The sequence below is a fragment of the Protopterus annectens genome, chromosome 7.part0 (genome assembly GCF_019279795.1).
Source record: "Protopterus annectens isolate FY-2018-M chromosome 7.part0, PAN1.0, whole genome shotgun sequence".
Taxonomy (NCBI): Eukaryota; Metazoa; Chordata; order Ceratodontiformes; family Protopteridae; genus Protopterus; species Protopterus annectens.
In genome coordinates this window covers 29,965,173-29,980,870 of record NC_056739.1, presented here as the reverse complement: position 1 = coordinate 29,980,870, position 15,698 = coordinate 29,965,173, and the positions used below count along the sequence as shown (strand labels likewise).

Sequence of the window (15,698 nt, the reverse complement as noted above, 5' to 3'; positions counted from 1 at the left end):
CGTAAAAATCCACTGCCAATCATAAGCAGACCGATGATCCACTGTGGCGACCCCTAACCGGGAAAAGCCGAAAGACGTTACATTCTACCTTTATGTAGGGGATAATATATTTTTCCAGTCTGTGTACGTTTGATTCTAATATTGACCTCCTGATTAATATCTATATGAGTTTTACTTAGAAAGTGGGTTGCAAATTTTATTTTATTATAACATTGGTCCAGTTTTGTTAAAAGGGGGAGTTGACATTTGTCACTATGACTAATAGGGCATGTGTGGTAGATTTTAGCAGCTGACCGACTTCCTGCTGAATACTTAATGTTGTAGGTTTCATTTGTGATAGCAGGTTTTATTTTATTTTAGATGGGACTGGTTGAAGGAAAATGTTGAGGTATTATTCTGAATGATCAGGAGAGTATCTAATAAGTCATCTGTTAGATTCTTTTAATGCTGCAGATGTTACTTGGATGAAGTGGGAGTTGAATTGCTGTGCAATGCTTTCGTTTATTTCATTTGGTAGGGGATATGGCTGTGTATGTTTTCCAGATTTCAGGAGTTTATCATAGGATTATAGCAGATTACTAGGCTATCGACCCAAAGGTCCTTTCAAGCCTAGCTGTTTTATCCCAATGTAATATAATAGAAATGTTAGTTAATACCCAAGATTGCATTTAGTAATGGCTGCCCATGTCCAGAAGGGTTGTGGACACTATCCTCAGTAAGAATTTACAGTGCCCCATCCACTCGTCCACGTTCCTCTTGAACAGTTTTGTTTCACATGAATAGGTAGCCTATTCCAAAGACACAGTAGTTGCTGGGAGATAAATCTGTCCCTCCAACATGTACTATTTAAGTTGCAGGCCATGTTTAGGCCACTGCAGCTGGTAGCCCTATTCCCATTTGATTTATGGATATGCAGCAAGTTCATTAGGTTTGGGTCTGAGATTGCTCTGTAAGCCAGGAATAAGTCTCCCCTAAGAAGTCTATACGATACAAAGTATAGTGATAGGAAATTTAGTCGGTCTGTGTAAGGCACATTCTAGAGTCCCTTGATCTTCTTTGTTAAAAACCTCTAAGGTCTCTACAATTGTGCAGGTGCTTTGTAAGGTACATGTCGAATGTGACATTGTACTCAATTATGGGCCGGATTAGTGCCAAGTATCGAATGAGTATTTTTGCTGTCAAATTGATGCCTTTACAAATTAATTGTGCTACATAGAAAGCCTTCCTTACTCCAGTAGACACATGGTGGTTAAAGTTAAGGTCACAGTCAACTTGTGATTCCAGGTCCCTTACCACTTTGTGGGTACTTAGGGCATTGTTGTTGATTTCATAGTGTGAAGGGACATTGCCGAAGGGAATGATGATGCATTTCTTTGTATTCACTTCGATACCGTGACTAAGACACCAGTTGTTCTTTGTAAGACCCTCCTGTAGTATACTGACATTTGATGATTCAATAATTGCACCCAATTTACAGTCATCCACAGACTTGGTCAGCCACAACCCCTTAGTTTTGACTTGATGTTTAATGGTTTTTTGAGCTAGTTGGCAACCCATCTTACAATGAAGGAGTTTACATTCAGTTTGCTAAGTTTATTAATAATGCCTGAGTGTGGGATTGTGTTGAAAGGCTTTGCCAAGTCGAGGTATGCTTATGGCTGATTAATAACCTTTTTTATTATTTTGGAGTTTGGTGAAGAAAGATTTCCTTTTTGCCAATTTAATGAGGTTCTTGTGAAATTTCTCAGTTGTCTATACGTCCGGTGGGCGATTTGTGTTTCTACTTAATTCCATTGTTTTCATTATTTATTCTGTTAAAGAATTTGCAGTAGATCCGATATGCATTTGCTGCAAATTGAGATTAGATCTGACATTTTTTTCTTCTTCTCTTCCACGGAGCCTGACAGTTGAGAACTGATAGAAAGTAAAAAATAGTTTTTAACTGCTTTATCTAGACGTAAGGTTGTTAGAAAAGACCAGTTGATTTGCCGAAGTGTAGAGGTAAAGGAGGTAAAACTGAAGCTTGTCAGGTTTTGTTTGAATTAGATTTTATTGGATGCTCTTATAGCTTTTGGTGCATTGTCAGATAGCACATGTGGGATTATGATTGCTTAGGGAGTCTGGAGCTGAGATTTTCCCACTGCTAAATATCCAATAAAGGATTACATTTTGTTGGTCTTTTTACTTAATTTGTAGGAGGAATAAATCAGTGGATTAAAATTAAATAAATTGATGTGCTTAGAGCCTTCATATTGAGTAGTTAAATCATTGTTAAAATCACCTACTATGATAGTTTCTTGGGTGACCTTTGTGGTCCATGATAGTATATCTTCATTTATGGTGAAATTGCCATTTGCTGGGATGTAAACTGGCATTTATACATGTTACTTCTTTGCATTAAGATTTAGTAAGGTAAACAAAATGTCAGATTTAAACACTGTATGAGGGTAGATATGGACATCTAAGCTCCACCACCTGTTTTGTTTAATCTCTCAGATCTGATGATATTTGTGCCTCCATGGGAGAAATTCTTTCTTACTTCCACTCTATTCCTATTGTATTATTAAAGCTAGTGGCTCTGGAGATGTCTGTCCCTTATGTTAATTTAATCAAGAAATCCCCTCCCATTCTCCTTAATTGCTATTTTAGTAACCACAAAAATATTATGTGATCAAATGATCACAATAGCGAACGCTCTAAAGAGCAAAAATGACGGACCTCAAAGTGCTTTTTGTGGGATCGTGGTACAGTGAAGATTGGAATATTTGCCCTTTCCTCACTGTAGTGTGATCTCAGAGTTGGTATATATATTTAGCGGGGGGGGGGTGCAGCCCCCCACAAGAATGGTTTTGAGGTCCGGCATTTTCACTCTTTAGAGCGTTAGCATATAGACCCCAAAAATATCACTATGAGAAGCACTCCCCTTAAATTAAACTAATTTACTCTCCTATTGTATAAACCCCCAGGAATAACCCAGAGATAATTAGAACATTTGCAGTTAACATATCCACTTGTCCAGATTACATCTGAATAGCATAAGAGAAGTGCTTTGCTTTCTGTGTAGATTTTCTTGATTCTAAAGTGGTATTCTATCTGATAAATATCTGTCCCTCCAAAATGTTCTGTTTATGTCACAAAAGCAATTTAGAGCTCATGAATGGGTATTTATTCCCACCACTGGACTTACAAATGTGTAGTGGGTTTTAGAGGATAGGGACTGTTAATGCTGTGTATGTGAGGTAGAGAAAGCCGCTTAGTGGCATATATGACACCAAGAAGATAAGCAAGGCTTTGGGATGGTCTGCATAGTTTTTATGATTTAGGCCCTTGAATTTCTTAGTAAGACAGCATTGTAGGTATTTGAGTTGTGTCAAATGTTTGGACAGATACATAATGGGGGGGGCATTATACTCTATGATTGGCAAGATAACTGCAGAATACAGTGGACTGATAACATTCTTAGATGAGTAGTACAATGAAAAGGCACTAACAACAATGGATAGATAGCGATTGAAAGACAGTTCATTGTGTACATAAGGTTCTCAGGTCCCAACTACTGGATTAGTTTTCAGGGTTGTGTTGTCAGTGTGATAGCTGCAAAGAAAGTCTTCCAAAATAAACTATTATACATTTCTTGGCAATTGATTTTTATCCATGGTTTTGACACCAGCTATTAGTTTTGGATAGGCCCTCTTGGAGCATCTTGGTGTCCTCAGATGAGTTTATGATGTCACAGAGTTTACAGTTATCTGCCATAAATCTTTAACTCTACCTTTGACCTCTGAGAAATAAATGCCATAAAGGAGTGGCCATTGGACTAAACATATGGATTAGCATTTAGTAGCAATTATAAGTAGCTTGAGCATTGGAAATGAAGTATATTTCTGGGTAACACTCCTTCAGCCAGCTGTAAACCAAAATCATTTTATTCAAAGAAATAAATGTTTTTTTTCCTAATCCAGCAATATCTCAGTGCTTGAAGTACCAGATCATGGGAGGTGTTAGTACATACTGACTGGACACAACATAAGCACATCATTAGCTTTCTGGACGTCTGCCATAGATATTTGTCTAAGAAGTTCGGAGATAGGTCCAGTCATGGAGCCTATACCTGATGCAATAGTATGGTCTGGCAGTCTCTCCCTAGATTTATGAGCCTTTGGCAAAGTATAAAGTTACTATGTGGCCAGATGAAATGATGTAAATCGTTAGCAAGTGGAATAATCCCCATCCCACCCTCCACCCTGTCAACCCAGTACTGAAGAAATCCCGTAATGTCATCTTTAAACATTTTTATAAGGCCATAATCAGGTTTAATGTAGCAGCTGGAGTCATAGAGTTGTTTCAATACCCCCATGTTTATACATATCAATATGCCAAACCACCAAGTACCACCTTGTCTGCCTGACACATAACTTAGTCATTCCTGGTTTTCAAATTATGAAGGGTGGTTTGTGCTGAAAAGTTTAAATTGTGTCTTGAAATCACTTTACTTTCAACCTGTCTGCCTGATTACCAGTGTGTTTTTGCTCCCTTGTGATCTTTAATAAATGATGTACATATGATAACCTGTAACTGTTTATATCAAACTGTCTTACATTGCTTGCAGGCATGCTGAATATATATATATATATATATATATATCTGACAACATATAATTTTGTACAATTTGTTGTATGTATCATGACTCAATATACATGTGTAAACTTGTAGCAGTCATTGTTATGTTAGTCATTAGATCCCTGGGACTCACTAGAAAATTAGGGGAACTGCAGTTGTAAAAATTATGTGGGATGAATAGGATTTCCAGCCATCAAAATTTTCAGCATTTTGTATACAGACTGACAACTGTTATTAAATTAATGGTTCTTAAAAAATGAATATGATCTCTTACATCACTGTTCAGTGACACAGATGTCTCAAACTCTGCCTTAGTACTAACACACAGTTTTGGGCCTAAATGTTTGTTTTGACCCTCAGAGCACTGTGAGTACACAGTATTGCATGCTATCAACAGCTGACCTAGTGTTCAATATTTTATTGTGCTTTTCCGTTGACCATCAACTCTCCTCCAGTCAGATCTACCCATCTGTTCCCTAGTAATAGGGGTCCCATCAGTGCCAGGACAAAAACTGCCAAAAGTGTGTTGCTGTTCATGGAACTATAAGGGTGCTTTCGACTTCAGCAGTACTCCAGCAATAAGCATTTTGGTAATGACCTATTCCCCCCTCCAGGGTGATGGTATATGTAACCTGCATCACTGTAGGGATGCACAATGTCCTTATCATTCAAGTGGATAATTCTGCATAGCCACCCTGAAGGCTTTGACCATACACACCCCCTGGCCTTACATCTGTGGTGCTACTCCTTCACTGAGGAACCATGGCATTATGCAGCCAGCTTGACTGCCTGGGATGGGCCTGCTCATCCTCCCTGCCAGCACCAGCAGTTACCCGTGGCACTACCTGAAGCTGGGTTGCATGGGATATACTCCAAGCTTTATCCTTCCATGCTACCAGAGCTGGTAAACTGTTGGCAGACATAGTCTCACTAGCCACTGATTGTTCGGTGATACAGGCATTCCAGCTAAAAACTGTGGCTGTACTTTTTTCTCCTAGAAATTAAGAGCTCAGTGGGTTTCCTTTACACAAACATAATTCAGTTAGTTCTGTTTACATGACTATAGCAGACAACCAAATGTACCACAGCTGTATAAATGAGGTTACGAAACAAGATCAACTTTCACAATTATTTATGTGGAGATCTCCAGAAAAAAAAATACATAAACAAAATATCTATATAAACAGAAGCATTCACTGCTGCTTTTATTTGTGTGTTTGTGTTCTGTATTCATTTTCCTTTTGATTCAGCTCACTTATATACTTACAATTGCCAGTTATAAAATAAAGTATTATTTTCTTAAACAGGAAGATATTAAGGATTAATATAGCTCATGATAAATTGTTTCAGATCAGTTTTTTACTGATGGTTTGTTATGCCTGTACAAATAGTTGTACGTGTAGCTGTGATTCTTTTATTTACAAATTACCCTATAAGAACATTGCAGTAAAAGTAGCATTTTATTGTAACAAGATAATCCGAAGCATTTAAAAGGTAGAGTATGTGTATTCTTAAATGTGCTCTGGATTTGAGGCAAGTACATAGTCAAGCTGTCCCTGAATGACTCATTAGATTCATACAGATATGTCACATCATAAACAAACAAAAACTTTGTTCTCCTTTGATAAACATATAATTTCATAAAAATCAATAAAGTATATTGGTTATTCTCTACTAAAATGAAAGCATACAGATATTATTATATCTGAGAATAGCAAGTGCAATGTATTTGCAAGGCTGAAATGCAGAACTTTATAAGCAGAATGATCAAAATAGGGAAAAAATGTTGCAGCTAACAAATATCATATGGAAAAGAATCTCAGTTTTATTATATGCTTTTTTGTAACCATAAATGATTTACAACAGTTATAATAAGCATAATGTAGTAAGGAGATAGACATGGGCGGCCACAGTGGTGCAGCGGTTAGCGTTGTTGCCTCACAGCAAGAGGTTCTCGGGTTCGATCCTCAGCTAGGGTGCCTTCTGAACGGAGTCTGCATGTCCTCCCTGTGGTCGTGTGGGTTTCCTCCAAGTGCTTCGGTTTCCTCCCACATCCCAAAGACATGCTGCAGGTGGACTGGACACTCTAAATTGGCCCTAGCTGTGAGTGTGTGCATGTGTGTGCCTTCTATGGAAGGTTGGGTGCCGGGCTGGCAACTCAACACCGTAAAACTCCACTGCCAATCATGAGCGGACAGGTGATCCGCTGTGGCGACCCCTAACCAGGAAAAGCCGAAAAAAGAAGAAGTAAGGAGATAGACATCTATATGTTTAGCACATCTTGGGTTAGTTTTCATGATTCTTTGGCTATGTATTGTCATTCTGTTTATTTTGATTGGTACCCAGCGTAGGATGAAAATATTAACTAGAGTCTTTTGGGCCACCTGGTCTTAATTAACTGGAGGAGCTTCATCCTCACCCTTCCACTATCCATTTACCTTAGTTTCTGTCTGTATTCCTAGCTAGCCGTTTCATACGGCAGTTGTAGAAATGGCACGCCATGATATTGTGAAGTGTTCACACCTACCGCTAACCACCAACTATGACCTAACCTCATACTGATGGACAGTAGTTAGCATAGACTTGTGCTGTTATGCAATCCCCAAGCTTCCACAAGCTTCTCAGCAAGTGAAGCATAAAGATGATCACTTATCACAAAAACTTAACTATGCAAATATTTACCCTGTACTCCAAGTGATATATGACCATGTTCCCCTTTTACAGCCACTGAGGTGACCAATAACACCCATCAGAGTGAATGAAATCTTGTCATTGCAGGAATTACAGTATGACTGCTCTGCAATTAACTAAGGAAGGCAATAAGGCCACATCATACTACAACAAGTTAAAAACGTCTAAATAAGAAAAATACATGACCACAACACTTCTACTAAACTTACATGAAAACGTTATTTAAGAAGAGGTAAATCCTTTGTATATACACACACATAATAGGACTTCACACCCACTTAGTTAAATATACTAACTTCATAGCCCACAACCGCAAGTAAAGGCAGACTTACGAGAGCTGTACAACAGATAACAGCAAATGTTGGTTCTTTGATGGTAAGTCTTGTATAGGCAAAAACTGCCAGATTATGCTAAAGTGACTTCACTGAAAGAGAGACAAGATGTTGATGGATATTGCAGACAAATTCTACCGTTTTTACAAGCCACTTTCATTGTTATTTACTTATCCACTGCAAGAATTATTTTACTTTGATCAGTTATGTACTAACAATGCTTTGCAAACATATTATATAATGTATAGAATATTTATCGGGGTTTTTGTGTTTGATGATAAAGCAGCTTCTGCTTTATTTTGCTTACATTGTCAAACCCCAAGTATTATAGTAGGAGTGCCCTTCTAAGGACAACAGACAATATAATAGAACAGTACTGGTATAATGGAAACCCCAAGTACTACAGTAGGAGTGCCCTTCTGAGGACAACAGACAATATAACAGAACAGTACTAGTATAATGCAAACCCCAAGTACTATAGTAGGAGTGCCCTTCTGAGGACAACAGACAATATAACAGAACAGTACTGCTATAATGGAAACCGCAAGTACTACAGTAGGAGTGCCCTTCTAAGAACAACAGACAATATAACAGAACAGTACTGGTATAATGGAAACCCCAAGTACTACAGTAGGAGTGCCCTTCTAAGGACAATAGACAGTATAACAGAACAGTACTGGTATAATGGAAACCCCAAGCACTACAGTAGGAGTGCCCTTCAAAGGACAACAGACAAAATAACAGAACAGTACTGATATAATGGAAACCGCAAGTACTACAGTAGGAGTGCCCTTCAAAGGACAACAGACAAAATAACAGAACAGTACTGATATAATGGAAACCGCAAGTACTACAGTAGGAGTGCCCTTCTAAGGACAACAGACAATATAACAGAAAAGTACTAGTATAATGCAAACCCCAAGTACTATAGTAGGAGTGCCCTTCTGAGGACAACAGACAATATAACAGAACAGTACTGCTATAATGGAAACCGCAAGTACTACAGTAGGAGTGCCCTTCTAAGAACAACAGACAATATAACAGAACAGTACTGGTATAATGGAAACCCCAAGTACTACAGTAGGAGTACCCTTCTAAGGACAATAGACAGTATAACAGAAGAGTACTGGTATAATGGAAACCCCAAGCACTACAGTAGGTGTGCCCTTCAAAGGACAACAGACAATATAACAGAACAGTACTGATATAATGGAAACCGTAAGTACTACAGTAGGAGTGCCCTTCTAAGGACAACAGACAATATAACAGAACAGTACTGGTATAATGGAAACCCCAAGTACTACAGTAGGAGTGCCCTTCTAAGGACAACGGACAATATAACAGAACAGTACTAGTATAATGCAAACCCCAAGTACTATAGTAGGAGTGCCCTTCTAAGGACAACGGACAATATAGCAGAAAAGTACTGGTATAATGGAAACCCCAAGTACTACAGTAGGAGTGCCCTTCTGAGGACAACAGACAATACAACAGAACAGTACTAGTATAATGCAAACCCCAAGTACTACAGTAGGAGTGCCCTTCTAAGGACAACGGACAATATAACAGAACAGTACTGATATAATGGAAACCGCAAGTACTACAGTAGGAGTGCCCTTCTAAGGGAAATGGATAGTATAATAGAACAGTACTGGGATAGTAGAAACCCCAAGTACTATAGTAGTATAGCCCTTCTAAGGACAATGGACAATATAACAGAGCAATACTGGTATAATGGAGCAGATTTTGTTCATTGCTGCTTTTCAGCACCAGCTGGTTCCTGTTCCTTAGTTTCATTCATATTGTGTGTCTGCTTTTGAGACCATATGTCTTAACATCAAATTTTGCAGATAACATTGTGCAGACAGATTGTTTGGACAATACCCTTAATAATGTAATGTGATTCAGACCTGTGAATGAACTTTGGAAATGTATGCAGTAAAGTGTCAGTGTTGCCTTAGTATGTCAAGGTTCTTTTTTTCAAAAAACTTGCCATCCCAAATAGAATATATTTATGAAATTTTTCTCAACCTATTAATGCGGCATCTTATATGCATATATTTCAAACATACAGTATAAAGAATTTATGTATTATATCTGCTATTGCACTGTATTTTTTTCATTTCTTAACTTGCATAATGGGTGTGAATGTGTGTGTGTGTGTGTGTGCATATATAGATATATATATATATATATATATATATATATATATATATATATATATATATATATATGTATATATGGGTCTACCTGAAAACACTAACACGCAAAAACACCAACAACGAGATAACCGACACCACAAAACCGAAAGTTCAAAAACACGAAACTTCACATGCCCAACAAACCACGATCCCGACAATCAACAAAACAAAACAAATACCTTTTCCGTAAAACACGCACACAACACAATTACAAACCTACACTAAACCTTACATACACAACTATCTATGCACTAACCTTAACCCAAACCCTAAACCTAAGGTCCGTCACTATCGCACACTCACCTAACCCGCTCCCTAACCCTAACTCACTTAACCCATCCCTAACCCTAAAGTTTGTTACTATCACACACTTACCTTACCTGCACCCTGACCTTAACGTCCGTCACTATCGCACACTTACCTTAACATGTCGGTGTTCTCAGCGTCGGGATTTTCAATCAACAGTCATCTCCATTGTTGATCTTCTGGTGTTGGTTATCTCGTTGTCGGCGTTCAGTGTTTTCAGGTAGACCCATATATATATATATATATATATATATATATATATATATATATATATATATATATATATATATATAAAATTAAGAGAGACAAATAGAGATGTATTTATTTATTTATTTGTTTATTTTATTTTATTTTACATTTATCTAAAAGCTAAAGTAATATGTAATATAAATAGTAAATAAATAAACCAGACTAGTTCATACTGAATATATTGTATGACATAAGAACAGCATTGCTTTTATAATACTGTTAGTGTAACATTTTTTTTTTATTTTACTTGATCATTAATATTAATTACATATTACTTTAGCTTTTAGATAAGGACAATTATCTATGACTCCATTTAATATTTGTATAAATCAGTGACCATGAATTATTTCTGTATCAACCATATATTTCTTATAATAAATACTTCAAATAGAATTTGTACTGAGCACATAGCAGGTTACCAAAACAAAACACGTGCAACACATAGCTCACAAAGCCAGTGTGCCGAACAGTCACAGCCCTTAAGGCTAAACAACACACCTGATACACTTGTAATAGGTGACTCTATCATCAGGCACACTGACGTCCCGCTCACCAGGCTGAACAAGGAGAAGGTCATGGTGAGCTGCCTGTCGGGCGCTAGGATCCGCCACATAACACAAGCACTCAGGTCACTCCAAGGCAAGTACAAATATGACTCAGTCATTGTCCATGCTGGTGTGAATGACCTGAGACGTACCTGGTTCAAGGCTCCCGAGAGCACCCCAGCACTACCAGGTTATACCTCATACCATGCTTTTCGGCCCCAAAACTTGGACCGAACCACAAAAGGAGGGGGAGTATCAATATTCGTCAAAGATACCCACACCTCCAGGTTGGTGGCACAGCATGAAGCATCAGAGACTATCCATGTGCAACTAACTGTGGGTAAAACTGCCTTCCAGTTTATAGCCTGCTACAGACCACCCTCCCAACCACAGGAACCCCACTTGGCCTTCCTGAGAATACTGGAAAATATGAAGGTCTCTCCAAACACCATTATATTGGGCGACTTCAACTACCCAAACATAGACTGGGAGCATTACTCTAGCTCCAACACCCTAGCCCAAAGGTTCCTAGAATTTATAAACTCAAATGCTATGGAACAACTTGTTACCACTCCCACAAGAGGGGAAAACATACTGGACCTGATCATCACCAACATGGGGACACTATGCTCCAGACCAGAAGTGTATCCCTCACTGGTAAGATCAGACCATAAACTAATCTCACTGGATATTCACATCCCGACCCCACCCCTGCCCAGAAAACCACAGTGAAAACTTCTCTCAAGCAAATTTCACACGACCCAAAACCGAGGCGAAATCCTTCAAAGCCCCTGGGCCTGTGGAAAATACGGCCCAGACCGCAGAATCCTTTATAAACGCATTCTATGAACACCTTCAGGAATGCATGGATCATGCAATCCCAAATAAAACCAAGACCCAATCCTCCAAAGGCAGACGTCCTGTCTGGTGGACCCCAGCCATAAACAAACTATAAAATAGAAGGAGGAAGCTACTACATGATAGAGCAAAATCCCAAAAGGGAAGGCATCTCTGATCAGTATTAGCAAAAACTACGGCACTCATAAAATCGTCTAAGGCCAGCTTCGAGAGAAAAATTGCACAGGACACTAAGGATAATCACAAGGCTTTCTTTAGTTATGTTAGGAACCTGTGGGGAATTCCCAGATATGCTCAGAATTAGTCCAAAATGACAAAAAATACACCGAGCCCACAGACATTGCCAACATCCTAGCTGACAGGTTCAGTGCAAACTTCTCCCCCCTCTCCCCACCAAAAGGGCAAATATCTATCCCAACAGAGTGCTGCCCCTGACATCTCAGATGCTCAGGTAAGAGCCACCCTCTCCAAAGCAAAAACACAGCATCAATGGGACCAGATGGTGTCCTGGGGCCCTACATGAACTCCAAGAAGAGCTAAACCCAAACATAAAACTACTGTTCAATCTTAGCCTTACTACAGGATATGTACCCAAAGAGTGGCGTACAGCAACAGTGGTCCCTCTCCACAAAGGTGGTGCCTCAACGGATCCTGGAAACTATCGCCCCATAAGCCTGACTAGCTTGGTCTGCAAAGCTATGGAAAGGATCATCATGGACCTCATAAATAAAGATACTGGGGACCTACAGACACTGGATCTTACCAGTTTGGCTTTGTTAAGGGCAGATCCTGCCTCTTAAACCTGGTCGATTTCTTTGAAACAGTCACCAAGGCCATTGACGAGGGGAAGGTGGTCCACACAGCCTACCTGGACCTCGATACAATACCCCACTCGGGCATTATAGATAAGCTCACCAGCTTAAATATAAACCCCTATGTCACTAGATGGGTTGCAAACTGGCTCAAGGACAGAACCCACATGGTTAGAATTGCTGGAGCCATGTCAGACTCCAAACCAGTTACAAGTGGCATCCCACAAGGCTCAGTCCTGGGACCTCTCTTGTTCGGTATATATTTCTCGGTACAGGCCAACACGGAAGGACTGTGGCTGACCAAGTTTGCAGATGACTGTAAACTGGGCGCCATAATCAACTCTCCAGCCGACACAAGCATCCTCCAAAAGAGCCTCATAGAAACAGACAACTGGTGCCAGAGCCATGGCCTCAAGCTAAACGCCAAAAAGTGTATAGTCATCCCTTTGGCAAAACAAAGTGCCCACAAATTACCACATAGGTGGTAATCCATTAAGTACAGAAGAAGTCATTAGGGACCTGGGGACCCAAGTTGACAGCAATCTCTCATTTGACAACCACGTGGCCAAAGTGGTTAGAAAAACATTTTATATAGCCCACCTAATCATGAAGGGATTCACATCTAGATCAGGGAGGTCATCGTGCCTCTTTACTCATCCCTCATCAGGCCCATAATTGAGTACAATGCCCCTTTTGGGATGTACCTTACCAGACACCTGCAGCAACTGGAAAGACCCCAAAAGTACCTCACCAAGAGGATCAAAGGGCTCAAACAGATGCCATATGCTGCCCGGTTAAAGAAACTCCAGCTCTACTCAGTGGCATACCGCCTGCTCAGAGGCGATCTGTGCCTGATGTATAAAGCCATGTCCAACCCGGAATTAATGGACATGCTGCACCTCAGAAAATCCAAATCCCATCGAGCTACGTGCTCGAGAGACTTGAACCTCAACACTGAAATAAATAGGACATGCTGGAGGGACAGATTCATAACCCAGAGGCTCCCTTCACTCTGGAACAAAATCCCAGTCCAGGTTAAGCAGAGTCCCACATTGACTCTCTTCAAGAGGAATCTTGATGAGTGTATGGGAGATCGTAGGTTTACCCCGGCTATCACTTCTGTGTCACTGTTAGACAGAGGCACAGTATACTAACCTCAAAAAAAGGCATAGCAAAATTAATTTAAAATGGGTGGCGAAAGCCAAACACACTCTGGCTAGGCTTATAAATGCCCTAGGGCAGATAGCCTAGTATGAACCTATGAACCTATGAACCTATCAGTAGAATTGTTATACTTGCTTGTTTTTGAAAGTAAACAATGGGCCGGATTCAAAAGTGTAAGTCTGCCTTAATTCTGGAAGACTTACTCTCAGTGTAAGTGACCTACTCTGGTGTAAGGCCTGTCTATAAGCTGGCTTACACCGAGGGCCAAATTCCAAAAGACCTGCTTGCAGCCTCTTCTCTGTGTAAGTGGTCACTTACAGTTAGAGCAAGTCTTTTGAAATCAGGCCCAATTTGTTAACAGTGTGCTTGGTTATTGATGCAGTTTGCACTTTGTAATAAGTAGGAAGCTAAATAATATGTAAAGTAAGTACCACGTAGCATGTGCAGGAGTGCTGATGTGGTAAGTATCATTGCTGCCATATTATACCCGCTGAATGGAAATGCAAGTCACACAAAGAGCTGTACAAGATTTTATGGCATGTTGTGAAAATTGTTTATTATTATTAGTGAGGAGTATGATGAAACAAGATTCAGTAAGCAATTTATTCACTCATGTTCCTCTTGATATAATATTTTTGCCTTAATAGAGTGTTAGTAATTCCAGTACAAGCAGTCAAGTTAAATCTAAGCTTGGTAATTGTGCTGGTTTCCTAGTGTTTTACATAAAAGTAACTTGTGTATTTTTTTGGCCTAAGCCACACATCATGTAAACGTAGTACACTGTATAGATGAAATATTACAAGGCTCTCCTTCTAAATGAGCATACAAAATGGTCTGTTCACATGACAGTACTGGTTTGAAATAAAGTAGAGAGTTTTGGAAACAACAAAAAACTCCTGATGGTGCAAACAGCCCAATTTCCACCAAAATATACTTTATATCAAAATATAATATGAACTTTAATGGCAACTTAGACATGATGACATGAATGACCCAGGTTTAAATGAAGCCTGTTCTATTAATTCTGTTTTAAATTTGAAACATTATGATGTTTTTTAACTTGTCTTAAAAAAAATCTACTATTTATTTTTAATACTGATTAATTTATTGGGGTTTGGATACCATTGGCTGGCTGTTGGCATGTGTTTTTTTAAGATGGTATTTAAAAGTTGGTTTAAATTGTTAATTAATTCTGATGAAGTTCTGAGGAATTTTCAGAATGAAAGCATTCAACTCCAAGTACATTTTCGTAGAAAGTTAACTGTGTGCACCATCATAAGTTTTTCGTTGTTTCCAGTTTGTATACAATTGTTCCGGGTCCGGAGTTTAAAGTAGAGTTTTATTACTGTTGCTCCGTGCTTTGTAGTAGTTACTCTTTTCACAATTGTCTCTTCTTATGTCAATATGTTAACCAGATCACAGTAGCAGCTGTTACATATGCAGTAAACTACAGACAATAAATGAAATTTGGCAACAAACCAAGTTGTCCAGGGACATCTTCATGGGGGGGGGGGGGTTAGGTTGATATTAAGGGGAGGTAAGAGGGTTGGGGAGGTGAAAGGGTTAAGTGGAGGCAGGGATGGTTGGGAGGAAATGAGATAAGGATGGGGAGGGGCTTAAGAGGTTTAGTCTAGTGTGGCTGGGTTAAGCAATCACATTTTGGCGTGAACTTTCTACTGCAAGTTACGTCCATGATGACCAGTAGGAATTTTGGAACAGGTAGGCTGGGGATGTGGAGGAAAGTGGTATATAAGTAGAAAAATTATTAAGAAGTACACGTTCTGATGAGTAACATCAAGGAACGCTTAAAGTTGGTAAGTAGCCATGATCGGCGTGAGGTGACTGGGGTAAGTGAGGGTGAGGGGCTATTAGGTTGGGGTAGCTTGCTAGATAGTTTGTGGGTGAAATTGTGGGGAATTT

The 15,698-nt window shown here is 39.3% G+C and overlaps 1 protein-coding gene across 1 annotated transcript in view; it reads right to left on the bottom strand.

Annotated features, from left to right (window-relative positions):
- LOC122805783 (olfactory receptor class A-like protein 1) overlaps positions 1-15,698 on the bottom strand; it is a 120,453-nt gene that overhangs the window by 104,003 nt on the left and 752 nt on the right. The window lies entirely within an intron of this gene.